Genomic DNA, 14,472 nt, shown 5'->3' with positions numbered 1-14,472 from the left:
GAGAAAGAAAGATAACTTCCAGGTGAGAAAATCACGCAAACCAATACCGTTGCACAACTGAAGAAGATATCTTAATTCAGTGAGTAATCTAGTAATAAACCTCTAGGAAATAAATGCTGTGATGATTACTTGTATTTTCTTCTTAGACCTAGATTCATGCTTGAATGGATTCTCTGTAGTTCATAAGAAAAGGAAAAGCAGCAGAGTTTCAAAGTGCCACTCATCACGTGCATCTGTCTTAGACCCCAGAGAATGACGGTCCTGACTGGAGCATCTCAAGTTCAAAATTATATAGAATAAGGCTGCACTGTAAAATTGTGTACACAGCATATCATAATTGCAGCTACTTGCTGGAATAAATTATGGCAAGTGTCTCAAATATTCTAGGGCTGAACTGAAACAGGTTCTTCAGCTAAAACTAGAAGAGCTTCCTGCTCAGAAAAACCTAACCCCATACTAGAAATCAGACTAAGCTCAGTGACCTCTTGGGAAGAGGATCTGCAATATCTGGGTTTGTGTTTCACCTGATGAGTAAGACTCCCCGCAGCTGAGCACTCTCAAGCACATTATTTAAGGATTTGGTCCATCTCAGCTATAACAGTGAGAAATTTTGCTCCATTACTATCCCCCAAATCCTCTGAAACCTGGATTTAGGCAGTTGTTTCCAGAACTTGCAGTTTGTTTAAACTGGAAGAGTGAATGAAGCAATTCTGGCCGAAATGTCTGTTTTGAGCTGTTTTCCAGTTGTCTGGAGAATTTGAGTTTCCCTCCTACCAAATCTGAGAGTCCAGACTGTTTGGGCAAGTTTCCAAATTCTGGCTGGAACACTCAACCATTAATTCCCATCTTGCCCATCTGCTGAGTCTAGAAAAGATCTCTGTACCTTTAAAACATACGTCTGAGCTGCCTGTTTAACTGTCAACAGTCTCAGACTAATTTTAAAGCTTAATTTATTTAAACCTCTCAGGGTTGCTACTGCTCCGTATATGAGGAACTGTGAAAAATTTTGCACTGCATAATAATAGTCTTGGGTTTTACCAGATAAGCTTACTGTGCCAGCAGGCAATGGTGCAGCTGCCAGAGAGGCACCAGCCCTGACTGGAAATGGGGAAACGTGACATGGCAGAGGCTCTGGATAATCCCACCCATCCCAGCTCAGCTAGGAGATGGCAGCTGACTTCAACGGTCCTCTTACAGTTTGAGCTGAATACACACAAGGTGTTCAGCCACCTCAGGGAAGATGAATGCCACTTGTACTCTGTCACCAAATAAATCACCTGTACTTACAGGGTCCAGAGGTGTCCTCATTTCAGCTGGGAGAGAGTTAGTTTTCTTCTTAGTAGCTGATGCAGTGCCACAGTTCGGGTTTGGTGTGAGAACAAGGCTGATAGCACACCGATGGTTTTAGTTGCTGCCATGTAATGTTTGTATTAAGCCAAGGACTTCTCAGTTTCCCAGGTGCTGCCAGCGAGCAGGCTGGGGGCACAAGACGTCAGGAGGGGACACAGCCAGGACAGCCAGCCAAAGGGACGTTCCATCCCATGGGACATCAAGCTGAGCATGTATAAGCTGGGGGAAGAAGATGGAACTTGTCTTCCCAAGTCCCCGTTAGGTGTGCTGGAGCCCAGCTGTCTGGGGGATGGCCGAGCACCTGCCTGCCATGGGAAGCGCTGAATGAACTCCTTGTTTTGCTTTGCTTGCGCATGCAGATTTTGCTTTACCTGTTACACTGTCTTGATTTCAAGCCACAAGTTTTCTCACTTTTACTCTTCCAATCCTCTCACACACGTGATGCTTAGTCACCAGCCAGGGTTAACCACAAAAGGGTATCCTCTACAATTGAAGATGAAGCCCTGCTTGTTTTCGCTTGCTGTCCAGATTAATTACAAAGCAGAATAATGTCATGTGTACTAAATGAATGCATATAATTTTTTACTGACCAATAAAAATTAAATTATGAAAAAAGTTATGAGTGTACACTCTTGCCACTGAAAAATGCAAGGAAGAAAATGCAGAAAATTCCCCTTTTTGATTAAGCCAGTTATGAGTGTTGCCCGAGTGCAGAAGAGGTACGTCCCAGGCAAGCTCATCAGTACTGAAGGGCTCCATGGGTTTGCAGTTTCTCACATTCAGTTGTTTACAGCGGTTTGAATTCCTGTCACAGTCTCCTGCACAAAGAGGATTTCCAGGGGCTGACCCCATCCTAAACATTTTACATCTTTTGTTCCAAGACACTTATAAGGACACTGACTGCCACAAAGCCAAACATCCCCTGAAATTCCTTGACTGATGGCAGCTACTCCCTGCAGTGGGGGAGCCTCGGGCAAAGCAAAGGCAAAACCCACAGGTGCTGAGCTCAGGGAGGACCCTGACCAGCCCCACTGTGAACCACTGTTTCACAGCTGGCTGCCTCCTGTTCAGCTGTACCTACCCCTTCATAGCTCACTCTGGGGCAAGGAGCACGTGGCTGCACCCCATGCTCTCTGGTCCTGCTCACGGCAAGGGCCAGCTGAGAGTAGCATCCTCCTCCCAGCACAACAGTCCCGAGCCAGCCAGGCAGGGTCAGCAGTGGTGGGTTTGTTGCATGTTTCTGGTAGGGAGCGAGTAGTAATCAAGACCCTGTAAAATTGTAGAGTGTTTCAAGTAGCCCCAAATATAACAAAAATCTTGATGTTTCTGAAATGAAACGGACCCAAAAGTCTTTTTGCTAAAAAGCAACTCAGGGTTTCACAAAGCATTTGTTACAGACCATGTAAAATAAAACGATTCAATTTTGAAGTCACATTTGGCCAAGGCCCCCTGTCCAGGAGTCGGAGCAGCATGTTAAAACAGAGCTGGGGCACTTTGCAGGGCAGCCGCAGCCACAGGCACAGCTGAGAACACACTGCTGCACGCTCCTTACTCAGCTCACATATGCAAGACAGGCACCTGCTGAGTCTTTTCTTTTGCCTTGATCTGGTAAAGCTTCGCCTTCTCTCCTATACTCCCCAGCTAATTTAACAGCCCTTCCATGGCACAGCAGTAATGTTTCTCACTCCAGCAGGTTCCCCAGCCCTAACCGCCTTGCCTGCTTCTGCCAGTTTCAAGAAGTCTTGTTAAACAAAAATCACAGTGGTTATGTGTGGCTCCCACTGCAGAACAGGATAAGAATAGTCACACATTGCTGCTCCTGCTCCTCAAACAGCTCTAAGAAACCCACAGTAATTAAGAAACACCTAAAATCAATGTTCTCACTGACAGCCCTTGTAACATGGTTGTTCAGGCTGTATTAAGCCTCTGTTCTTACACTCCATAGCAAAATGTCACCCTTGTGGCAAAGGGATTCAGGGAATTCACAACATTTTCTGTAATTAGGAAGTATTTTGCAGTTTCAAGTTACTTTTGCTGTTCTGTACCGAGGAAAAAATGTAACTTCTGCACTTCAGAGCCATCCCTGTCACCTGTCTAGATGGGGCAGGTACAACCTGCAGACTACATCTACACATCATCAGCCTACATCTACTACAGGTGGGTAAGCAGTGCCCACCTCCAACCCCAGCACTCCACGTAAGTCACTCAGTTGTCCCCAGCCTGGGGGGTTCTGTCCTGGCCTCGCACTTGCCACCGGCCCACACAGCAAGGTGCAAGGCTGGGCTGGCCCGCCACGCAGCTCCCCGAGCTTCTGGAACAGCAAGTGCATTGCTGGTAGTGCAGCTCCCTCACAGAGTGCCCAGCCTTCCAGGGACCTCGACCAAGAGCACATCACTTCACTCCTTCAGTGGGTTTTCCTGCATTGCTCTTCACATTATTCTTCCCTTTCAACTCTCGGAACAAACCTTATTTTAAAATAATAGTCATTAAAATGTAATATTTTAATGAAAAGAAGATATCCGAGTATTAATTTTAAATTTTTACAAAGCATTCCCTGACATAACCAGCCTGCTGCAAGTTAGATGGATTCATTACATGTGTAGAGTACTGGATACACGGGTTTTCTGCTATTAACAAGCTCCATTTTATTACTCTTTCAAGATCAATTGTGACACTTTTAAAATGGCTTGTGCATGCATGGCTATGCCTTTCAGGACTCGTGGGGAACCCAAATGGAATTGTTACAGCAGGCCCAGGTTTCGGGAGAAGCAGGCAACTGCCCTGTGTGTTTGAGCAGAGCACAATCATCCCCCTTGAGACCCAGATCGCTAGGCTGAACCTCAGGCTCCCCCCCGAGCGGAACCAGATCAAAAGATGGTCAAAGGCCTCAGCCAGAAAACCCTCCTATAGACAAATCCCTTTGTTTACTGTATGAGGAGAGCTGATTGCTGAAGTGAGCAAATCTGGCTCCTTACCAAGGTGAGGAGTCACAGCCAGCATCCTGCGAGAGGGGCAACGGACCTTGTACCCCGCACCACAGGCTGCCCGCTGCTGCCAGAGGTTGAAGTGCTGTGGAGCAGCAGAGGTGCCCTTCTGCTGCTTTTTGCAGGGACTGGAGGCGATCTCCAATTTGATGCCCCACCTGAGGGGATGCTAGTTGCATCCACAGTGGTAAAAATTCAGTGATGCCCTGGAAAATTCAGAGAGACATCTGCATCTCAGAATATTTTTGCTCTTCAATTCACTGTGTCTTGGACACTGAATATACAAAACAAAAAAGCCAACACCAAACCAGAATTTCCAAACTTAGTGCCCAGCTAGTTTTCACATTCCTGTGAGGACCTGTCCCTGGACTTAAGAACACCGCCTTGTGAGAGTCTGATTTTGGGTGACACACAGCTCATCCCCTACTACACACTGAGGAAAACAGGAGTCAGGCATCCCCTCCTTCCAGGTGTAGCCTCCAGACCCTCTGAAGTTCCAACAGCAGGATGCTGCACCTCACAGGAGCGAGACAGGAGGGACAGAGTTAATTCACGGGGGAGCTGGGTCTTGGGGGGCTGCTACAGCCCAGTCCACTGGCAGTGCAGAGCAAGCCCAGGCAGGACTTCGTTAAAGGGCTGCACATAGATGGGGGCTGGGTTTGCTACACATTTAGAAGGGCCAAGATCACAACAGGTCCACGCATGCTTTTTTTCCTTACAGAATCCACAGTGGATGTTCTCCAGTATGCAAATGAGGATATGAACATGCTTGACTGTAGGATCAGCCCTTACGTTACAGCAGACGCCCAGATCCCCTGGCCTGAGGGAGAAGTCGAAGCCAGCAGTTCAGACTCCTGGTTCACGTGCACCATAAAACACACAGCTGGAAAATACACAGCTACAGCCCTCCTTGTGCAAGACCAGCAAGAGAAAGCGAACTGAGATCCCAGACAGCTTTTCCCAGGCATTGCACAGCGATAACATGTTTCAGGTAAAAGAAAAAGTAACATTCCCCTAGGGACATTCATATACTCAAAGTATTGAAGGGAAACGCAGCTGGTCAGGGCATTACAGGTGCAGACCCAAAAGCTAATTGGCAAACAGCGACCACTTGCTGCATTTCAACTCCACCCCACACCCAAGACATTTTCAGAAAGATTATGTGGAGGAAACCTGCCCTTTCCTCCCCCCATCGACACTGGGGTGTTACAAATCCAAACTCTGGTTTTACACATTAAGGTAGTTGTCACCAGCACATCAGTTCCCAATACTTAGCTTCTGGACTTCTACGATTACGCACCTCGGTCTATTTTTAAAAGCCTCCTGAGTTTACAAATAGCTTAAGCTAACTTTTTAACATACTGTAAGACAAAATGCTTTTATTAAAAAAGCATATGTTCTCCCTTGTGTTGATGATTATGCATACATTGCAGAAGCTAATAACTTCAAATCAGCTTCTCAGAAGCATAATTGTTTTCTATTTATATACTTCCATGCCATCACCACTAAAAGCCCTAACAGCAAACACTTACCACCAAAGCTTTATTGTAGCCATACCCATTAAGCCTTATCTTTGGTTTTCAGCAGACAGAGCACTCTTACGGGCGCTGCAGCTTGAGCATTCAGGAGGACTTCCTGGTGAAGAAGCGGAAAGACGCTGGTCAGCTGGCAGGCGCACAAGGGCTGCAAGCCAGGGCAAGGCTCTAGTTCCCATCTCCACACCACAAACCGGTGTTGCAAAACCCCCACCCCACCCCAGGACATAGTGTTACCTAATCAACAAAGAGGCAACCGTGATGCTTAAAAACAGCAGAAAGGAGGCTCTGAGGTCAGGCAGCCCATGACACAGTGGCTCGGCCTCTGCAGCAGAAAGGCTCCCAGCCTGCACAGCAGGGTCAGCGACACTGGAGCAGGTACCCAGCACCACGCGTTGCTGCAGGGAGCTGCAGAGTCCATCACTGGCACCTACAAACCCCCTGCCCACACACCAGGCTTCCCAGATTCTCCCACTCCCTGGGGACCACACCAGCCCCTTCCCCATCCCTTAAAAACCAAAGAAACCAAACAACAAAAAGATTAATTACCACATCAGGAGCACTTCGCTACCTGCAAGCAGACGAGACACGGCAGCAAGTCAGCCCGGGGGCCGAGCAGGGACAGACCCTCCCTGCAACCCGCAGCTGCCCCTCATAGCCCCGCCGGCCGGTAATTGGGCCACCCAGCTGGCTTCCATTTGCCACCCGACGCGCCGGGCCGCCCCGCGCTGAGGCCACGTGCAGCCCCCGGCGCGCGCTCCCGGTCAGCTCGGGGGCGCGACGGGGGGGCGGCAGCGGCGGGTGGCGCGGGGGTCCCACCGGGGTCCCGCCGAGGGTCCCCCCGCCCGGCTCTGCAGGGCGCCTGCAGGGCGCTAGGGGGCAGCAGTCCCCGCGCCGCGCCCCGCGGGCCCGGACGGCACGGAGGCCGCCCCGGTGCTCGGGACTCGGGCCCGGCCGGCGGGGGCGCCTCCCCTCGCGCGCTGCCGGCGGCCCCCCTTGCTGCGGGCTGGGCCGCCCGGCCGAGGGGGCAGCGGGGCCCTGCGGGCTGTGGGGGGTGTACCCCACGGGAAGCGCTCAGATACTCGTGCGTAAACGCTCTGGTTTCTGCTGTGGTATCTTGCACGTGCCGGTAGCATGGAGCAGCGTGTGCTGTACTCCGCGGTGGAGGCCGGGCTGAGCGGCGGGGCTTTGCACCCCGAGAAACCTTCACTCGCCAGAAACGCCCGCGGCGACCGCCAGCGCCAACCCGCGTCCCCGGCGAAGGCGAGCGGCACCGGCGGGTCTGCGGGGACCCTACTGCCCAGCGCCCGGCTCGGCGGCTCCGGGACCGAAGGGCGCCTGCAGGGTCCCCGATGTCATGAAGAACGTTCCCTCCGGCGGGCACCAGCGGGGCAGGATCGCACCCAGGGCTCCGCCAGCTCACGGCATCCCTGGGGGACGATGGCTGCGGTACGCCCGCCGGGCAGGGGAAGGGTGGCCGTGGAGGTGAGGGTCCGCAGCTCGCCTGGGGACGCTGTCCTCTGCACACCTGACCCCATGGGACTGCAGGGGGGAGCGTCCCACCGTCCCACCAGGCTTTCCCCTTTCTGTCTTTCACTGCTCTTCTCAAAAACTGCCGTCTTGATGAAAAACAACAAAATTGACTCCTTGATTCAAAATCAAGTAAATGAGGCAGACCGGGGGTGGGGGTGTGGGTGGGGGTGTGTATTTGTTTTTTTGGTTTTTTGTTTTTTACCAAAATGTCCATTGATAGGAAAGTCACTTCCTGGCAGTTCTGGCCCATAATTAACAGTCATCTTCATACGCAAGAGCTGTGCTTCTTCCAAAGCGTCTGCCAGATGCCCTTAGCAAAACATAGAGAACTCCCTTGACAAAACAAGTCTGAAATGTGAGGGAGGTTTTGTCTTGGGCAAGATAGAAGATATTCTTTGCAGAGAGGATCGAATGGGGACATCGTTTCAGACCAAGTGTCAGTGGAAACCTCGTGCCAGGATACTTGTGGTGAATCAAAAACTGGCCTTTAATTCAGTGGGATCAGTGGACACCAGTAAAATGTCCCGCAGCCTGATTGCAGTTGCAGGATCATCACTGCCTGCCTGCTGGGGCTCGTCTTCGATCCCCCTCAGTCAACCTGTACAAGCTGCTGCTCCTGTCCCCATCCCTGCGCACGATGGCAGCGTGGCCAGGGTCAGGCACCGCAGCCGTCATGTCTCTGCCATTGTTCTTTCTTTTGTCCACGAGCAGAAGCTACCTCCATCACCTGGCTGCTTCTCCTCCTCCTCAGCCTCACCGGCTGCCTCGCCATCACCCTTTGCTAGAATCCGAAAGATGAAATGACCTCCAAAGCATGGAATCGGGGCTGTGGGCAGGGAAGGACTCTGCTGGTGGTGGTACTGCCATGCCAGCTGTCCCCATGGTGGGTGGACAACCCATGTCACCAAACTGGGTTACCAGTGCAGCGAGGTGGGAGCCATGCTTCATCCTTCTTTTAGTCACCATCTCTTTTTTTCTTTTTTTTTTTTTTTTTTTCTTTTTTCCCTGCCCTAGTGAGGAGCATTGCTAATGGAGATGTGTTTTCTGTTTTCCTTTTTCTACCTGCAACATATTCGGTGCTTTGCATTTTACCCTTCACTAATTCATTGCTGTTTTACCTTCCAGGTCAAACCTTACCAGTGCCAGCCACGTAAGGAGCAGAGCTCCTCTAGAGAGCTCACAAAACATGCTGGGTGCCAGATCTGGACAGGAGGGTGGAAAATGACAAGATGAACAGCCACTGTCTGCCGGGGGACCATGGAGGCAGTGCCAGCCAGCTGGCACAGCCCAGCACCGAGCGATGGCAGCAGGAGGTGATCCTGTCCCATGAGCGGTGTCTGTTGAAGTTGCCAGCAAAGGCCCTCTGTGCATGTTGTCCTTGGCCAAAAAATAGGCTGAGTGGGAGGAGAGAACTGATATCCCTGGCTGACATGGAAAATGGTGAAGGTTGTGCAGTGTCAGGGCAGGCTCGATGAGGCGAAGTATCTCCTCGAGAGGAGAAGTATCTCCAGCACATTACCAAAACCCCCACAGCTTATTGCCTACCACATTCCAGTAACGATCAGTCAGCAGGACTGATGCCCTGCCTGTTGCCAGCCCTCTGTAAAGCAGGCTGCAATGGTCCTGCCAGAGCATCCCCCATGGTGTCGAGCTGGGGCTGCCACTGGGGCTGCAGCATCAGGCGCCCAAGCTGGGCTGCTGCACTACACAAGGTGAACAAAATGTTCCTCGTGGTGGAATTTTTTTCCTGGCAAAGGCAAGTATTTTATTCTCAGAAGTACAAATTTATGGGTTCATTCCCCTCGTCAGAAAACATTAAAAAAATAACACTAATAGCTTTGCACTTCGTTCAGCCTGAGCCATGGGGAAAATGTAGCAGACACGCAGCCTCCAAACAGTAACAGCTTTTCATAGTGTCCTGGGAAATTAGGGGGATTTGAAGAGATCCCAAGGAGCCAGAGAGAGAAAATCCAATCTCATAGTTATCTCATGGAGGACATCCAAAGGCAGCCAAGATGCTGGAGACTGATGACCCAAGGTAAGCTGAGCTGGTTTAGACAAACTGAATTGCTGCCTGTTTATTTTCTTTACCACACGCGGGCTGGCTGCTGACAGGGACCGGTTTATGTTGAGCTTTATGGGCGCTAATTCCAGTTCAAACAGAACAGTTCACTTCATTAAAATCACTATGCATTTGTAAAAGAGGCAGGCGGGTCCTCCCCTGCTGGTCTGGTCCTGGCGTGAGGCGCATCAGCAGAGACGTCCCCACTCACACCTTCTTGCACCCTGACGCTCCTCTGGTTCTGCTTGTGACCTTATGTGAGCTCACCTGGGACTCGCACCATTAACGGCTCAGCCCCAGCCTGTGCTGCCACATGGCTTTTAGAGGGATGTTCCCACAGAGCTCATCTAAAGCTGTCACCTTCTGGACATACACAACGTAGTACACATATGGACACAAAATATGTTATTTATTGTGAATTTTGCAAAGACACATTTAAGCAACAAAATATACATTTGTGAACCTTTAGTTTTATACATAACAAATACATCTGCTACCATAGCAATAAATTAAATGTACATTATTTACAACAGACATAGGCCACCAGGAACTACAAAGCACCGCCTCTCTACATAAAAAATAAACTTTGTCAGATACATTTCTTCAAGATTTATTTTCACTCTATAAACTCTCTTCACATTCTAATGATATAAATTCAGCGTTTCCCTTTGCAGAATATACACAGTGCTACATTCATTAAAACATAATGAAAGCATGCTCTAGGACTGGGGGATGACAGACTCTTTGCCAGCTCTAGTGGAACAGAAGTTGGAACATCAGCAAAGCAATGTGAGTGCAAGGTGCGATCTGCAGAGGTGCTGAGCTCTGACCAGCCACTGGTTTTGAGAGAGGCTATCAGCGCTGAGCACCTCCCACAGCCAAGCCAAAGGCAGCCAAGAAACTTCAGCCCTGGTTTACAAGCCCATTCATGCCAGCAACATATCCTGGCCCCTTCACCTGCCATTCCTGAAGACCCTCAAAACTCTGGAAAGAAACCGAATTTGTGCTTAGGATCCCCCCTTTGCGCTCAGAAAAAAAGCACTTTCATGTTGTGCTTAAGTGTTAATCCTGTGCTTGACTCTGTGGGACTTCAAGAGGATGCAAGTAAATGCCAAGTACTTTCCTGAACACAAGCCCAGCCGGGGCAGCAGCTCCCTGCCAGCTCTCGCAGCTGCAAACCAGCGGCCAGGGCTAATACAGGAGATGCAGGCATCGGGGAGCAGGGCACCCTCCTGCTCTGCTGTGGGGATTCGGAGCCTGCAGCACCGGCACTGGGGAGGTGGACCTGGGCCTGACCAGCCTCTGCCCCCCACCACGCTCAGAACTGGCCCAAGCCCAGTGGCAGCCAGGGCACAGTGGGAGCAAGCAGGGCACCAAAACCCTGGTGAGAAGAGCAGTGACCCCTGCCACAGAAGAGACCTCCCCATGCAGCCAGGGGCTCCCCCGTCCTCCCCCAGCCGCCTTTCTGAGCCCCTTCTGCTCCGCATGCAAAGTCGCTTCCGAGTCTGGTCGAAGTTACATGCATGGAAACAGTGGGGATCAGAAAGGAAAGTGCACTGTCCAATATTTTTAGTGTCAGTTAAGGATTCTTTATTTTTATATATATATATAGTTATATATATATATAAAAAATCCCTTTTCTATACATACATATGTGCATGTGTGTGTGTCACAAGCACAAAACATTTTGCAATATATATAGAGAGGAACACCTTCACCCACTGCTTGAAGTGCAAACGCCTCCAAGGTTTAACACAACGGCAGGTCAGTCCCCAGCACCGCCACGGGACAATGCAGGGGTTGAAAGGAGCGCGGCACATGTGCACAGCAGCAAGGCGGTGCAGGCAGGCAGAAACCACACTACCACCCGGCCAGGGCAGGAGCTTTAAAAGCCCCGTTGCTATTATGGATGTTGCAGTAGATTTTTACAACCGGTTGTGCAGAGTCCTGTTGAAAATGTCCCAGATCACACAGAAGCTGGTGGCAAACCTTGTGCCAGACCTCGGCTCCCAGCCCCACTGCTGTTCCAGCGTGCTGGCATGGGGAAAGACAAATCCAGCACACTGCATCTCTCTTCCTGAAGCTTCACACTGTTCTGCCTGCCTGTTAATCCCATTTGAATAATTCTATAAATCAATCTAAGTCAAAAAGGAAAGTCACAGTTTCAAGTAAAAAAAAAAACAAACAACAAACCAAACCAAAAAATCAAAAACCCAGCTGACAGCAGCCATTGCATCTTCTGCTGAAAGATCTCACGGAGATCAACACCCATGCGAATGATGACGTCTACAGAATCAAGCAACTTCTCAGGGGAAAAAAGCAAAACCAAGAACAGACCCTCAAAGCAAGTCATTGCACCAGTCAGTATTTCACTGCGCAGCATAAGATAAACCAGACCAAAAGCTTCTAAGAGGAAGAACTGGGGGTGGGTTTGAAAGTGCTACTGAAGCGTCATCAGATAGAAGTGCTGAACAGCAAGGTGTGTGGAACCTGAGACATCTAGAGCTAGCTACGGACAGGGCTAAGCACACTGTGCTTTCCCTCTTTCAAAGAAAACCTCAAGATTTAAACTCTATTGAAATGCAACTCACTGAAAGCAGGAGGGAGTGTCCCCACTGGTGGTTACTGGTATTTCCTAGTCCTACACAGCGCACTTGCTGCTTGTGAAACTGTTCTCCGCCTTTAACCTGGCTCCTCTCCCATCAGGGCCACAGCCTTTTCTTTACAAATGGATAAAACACATGCACAAGTGGGAGCACCTATGTGCACCGAATAGTACGGCTGTCAGACAGTGGACACAAAGCCTCAGTCAGCAGAGCCGGTTCGGCTTGGCTTGGCTTTGCTCTGGTCCAGGGGGAGGTGGCGGGGAGGAGGGGAGGCCATGGTTTGCTTCTACAAGACTTGCCCCCAGAGAGAGAGGTGCCTCCTCCAGGGAGCAGCCGCGGCAGCTGCCTGGGGCTGCTTCTGGGTGTGCAAACCTGCATGCACCTCCTCACACTGCCCACCGGGTACGTTTGTGCCCCTCGGAGCTCCAGCTGTGTGAAGTTAACTTTGGCACTCAAAGTTCTGTTTCCATTAGGAATCATCAGGAATTCTTGAAATGAAGAACCTTATTTCATGGGGGGTTTTGCAAAGGTCGCACACTGTGCTAATGGGGAGGGAGCAGCTCTGCAGCATCGCAGTGCATCTTTCAAAGAGCTGGTAAGGGAAATCTATGAGCAATGTGAAATTCATGGACAGACTTCAATAAACTTTGGACAAAGTCCCGTAAAAGAGCAAAAGGGTTTCTTGGCATGTTGAGAGAGGTATTTTTTGGAAAAGGGTCTTATGGGGAAGTCACCTTGCAGAATTCATAATCATCATCTTTCAAAATAAACAAAATCCTGTTCAAAAGCTGCAGGATGGATTCTGCAAGGGGCGGAGCAGCCTGATGCCATCCAAATCCTGGAGTTTTATGCATTTGCTTGCCTGGTGATCCAAGCCGTAGGGTAAAGCAGAGCCTACCGGGTCAATTCACTCTGAGTACCAGTTCTGGTATTTAGATACACTACAGCTTTAGCTTTGGTTAATCTTTTCCAGGCCTGCACTCAGAGTTTCAGGCAGGGAAAAACAGGGAGGCTCTTGAAACCATGTCCCAAGTTGCCAAGAGGGGATGGGTTGCCCTTGGTGACCAGCTCTGCTGCCCCGGGACCAGTTTGCACGCTCTCCTCTTGTGCCAGAAACTGAGTAAGTACAGAGTAAGAGGCTGCATCTGCCCTAAAAGTTTTTGGGTAGCAAGCTGGAGCCGGGGGGGAGCAGGGGGATGAGCTGCTGCAGCCCACGTCACACTGGGAAGAGCCAAGGGGGCAAAGTCCACCCTGTTGTCTCCAGAGGAGAGTGACAGCAAATGATGGGGCAGGGGAACTGCCCCTCATCCAAGCAAATGTGATTTTGCCCGGACCATCTACCCTTGGAAAAAAAAATATATAAACCCCCGTTTCACCACTGACAACTGCAAATAAAGCACAGAGGGACCTGAACTGCACAGGGGTCCGTCCTGCTTCCCCCCTGCCCAAGAGGAGTCGGGACAGGGATGGACGATGCCTGCCCAGTACCCACCAGCCGCAGCCCACGTGGGTGTCCATGTGGTGATGCTGCCCAGCACCAGGGAGGGGACGGGGGGCCCCGGCCACACGCGTGTGCTGTGTGGCCAGAGACACGTCTCCTCCCGTGGTGTGAGGTTGGGGGCACAGGGCGCTTGCAGGCAAGGGGGTCAGCCGGTGGGAAGGTGGCTGGGTCCCTGTCGGGGCAGAGATGGTGACAAGGTGGGAGCTCCTTCCCGGCACAGAGGTGCAGCCAGGGGGTGAGGGCATCTCTCTGCCCGTGGCCAGGACCTGTGTTTTCCCACAGGATGTTGAAGAGTTTTCCCTTTGTTGAAACAAAAAATCTCTGCAAAGAAGAAAAGGATAAAAGTGTCAGAGCCTGTGGAATGGGAGCGTTCTCAGTCCTGCAGCAATGGCTGTGAAGTACCCATCCCAAGGAGGGAGTGAAGCCGCGGCAGTGCCCATCCCCAGGACACCAAGTCACTGCCGCTTCCAGGCCAGGAGAGCAGGGAACTCAGTGGTGGGTGGCAAATCAGGGCTTTCTGAGACCCGTGCTTTCAGAAATGGAAATTCCTCTCATTTCAAGTTGTATGGGCTCTTCTGCTCAGCTGGGAACTTCCTAATGAAAACCCACATTTCATCACATTGAAGGACTCCAGGAACTGGAGCCTGTGAGAAGAACAGTAAATAAATTCCCTGTGGCTTGCAAATGCCTCCTGCCTGAAAGCACCCACTGGTGCTGGTGGTCCCGCATGTGCTGGTCAGACAGTCCCCCAGCCACTGAGAGCCCTGGCTAACCACACTGCACTCCCTTCACCCCTGCTCACAGCATCCACCTGGTAAACTGGCCATTTCCACCTGGTTTTTGGAAGGTGGAATTTCCCACTCCACTTTCCCACCCGACTTTCCCACCCGCAGTGCAGAGC

General features: G+C 50.8%; 1 protein-coding gene and 1 long non-coding RNA gene across 24 annotated transcripts in view; both read right to left on the bottom strand.

The window, feature by feature from the left end:
* The window catches only part of LOC114016030 (uncharacterized), a 48,477-nt gene extending 42,487 nt beyond the window's left edge, over nucleotides 1-5,990 (bottom strand). For 6 of the 7 annotated variants that reach the window (XR_008734063.1, XR_008734061.1, XR_008734060.1 and 3 more), the window contains exon 1: nucleotides 5,867-5,958. This is a non-coding gene — a long non-coding RNA (uncharacterized LOC114016030). Of the gene's footprint in view, nucleotides 1-5,866 lie in introns of all 7 variants that reach the window. The other variant, XR_008734059.1, reaches the window with a different exon arrangement.
* Nucleotides 5,991-9,856: 3,866 nt separating this feature from the next.
* RAP1GAP2 (RAP1 GTPase activating protein 2) overlaps nucleotides 9,857-14,472 on the bottom strand; it is an 80,224-nt gene continuing 75,608 nt past the window's right edge. For all 17 annotated transcript variants that reach the window (XM_055721436.1, XM_055721418.1, XM_055721426.1 and 14 more), the window contains one exon: nucleotides 9,857-13,892. The gene's annotated coding sequence lies outside the window, so the exon portion shown is untranslated. The remainder of the gene's footprint in view (nucleotides 13,893-14,472) is intronic.

This window comes from Falco cherrug, chromosome 1 (genome assembly GCF_023634085.1).
Source record: "Falco cherrug isolate bFalChe1 chromosome 1, bFalChe1.pri, whole genome shotgun sequence".
Classification (NCBI taxonomy): domain Eukaryota; kingdom Metazoa; phylum Chordata; class Aves; order Falconiformes; family Falconidae; genus Falco; species Falco cherrug.
Note: the sequence above shows the minus strand (reverse complement) of the source record. Positions and strands in the feature narration are given on the sequence as shown.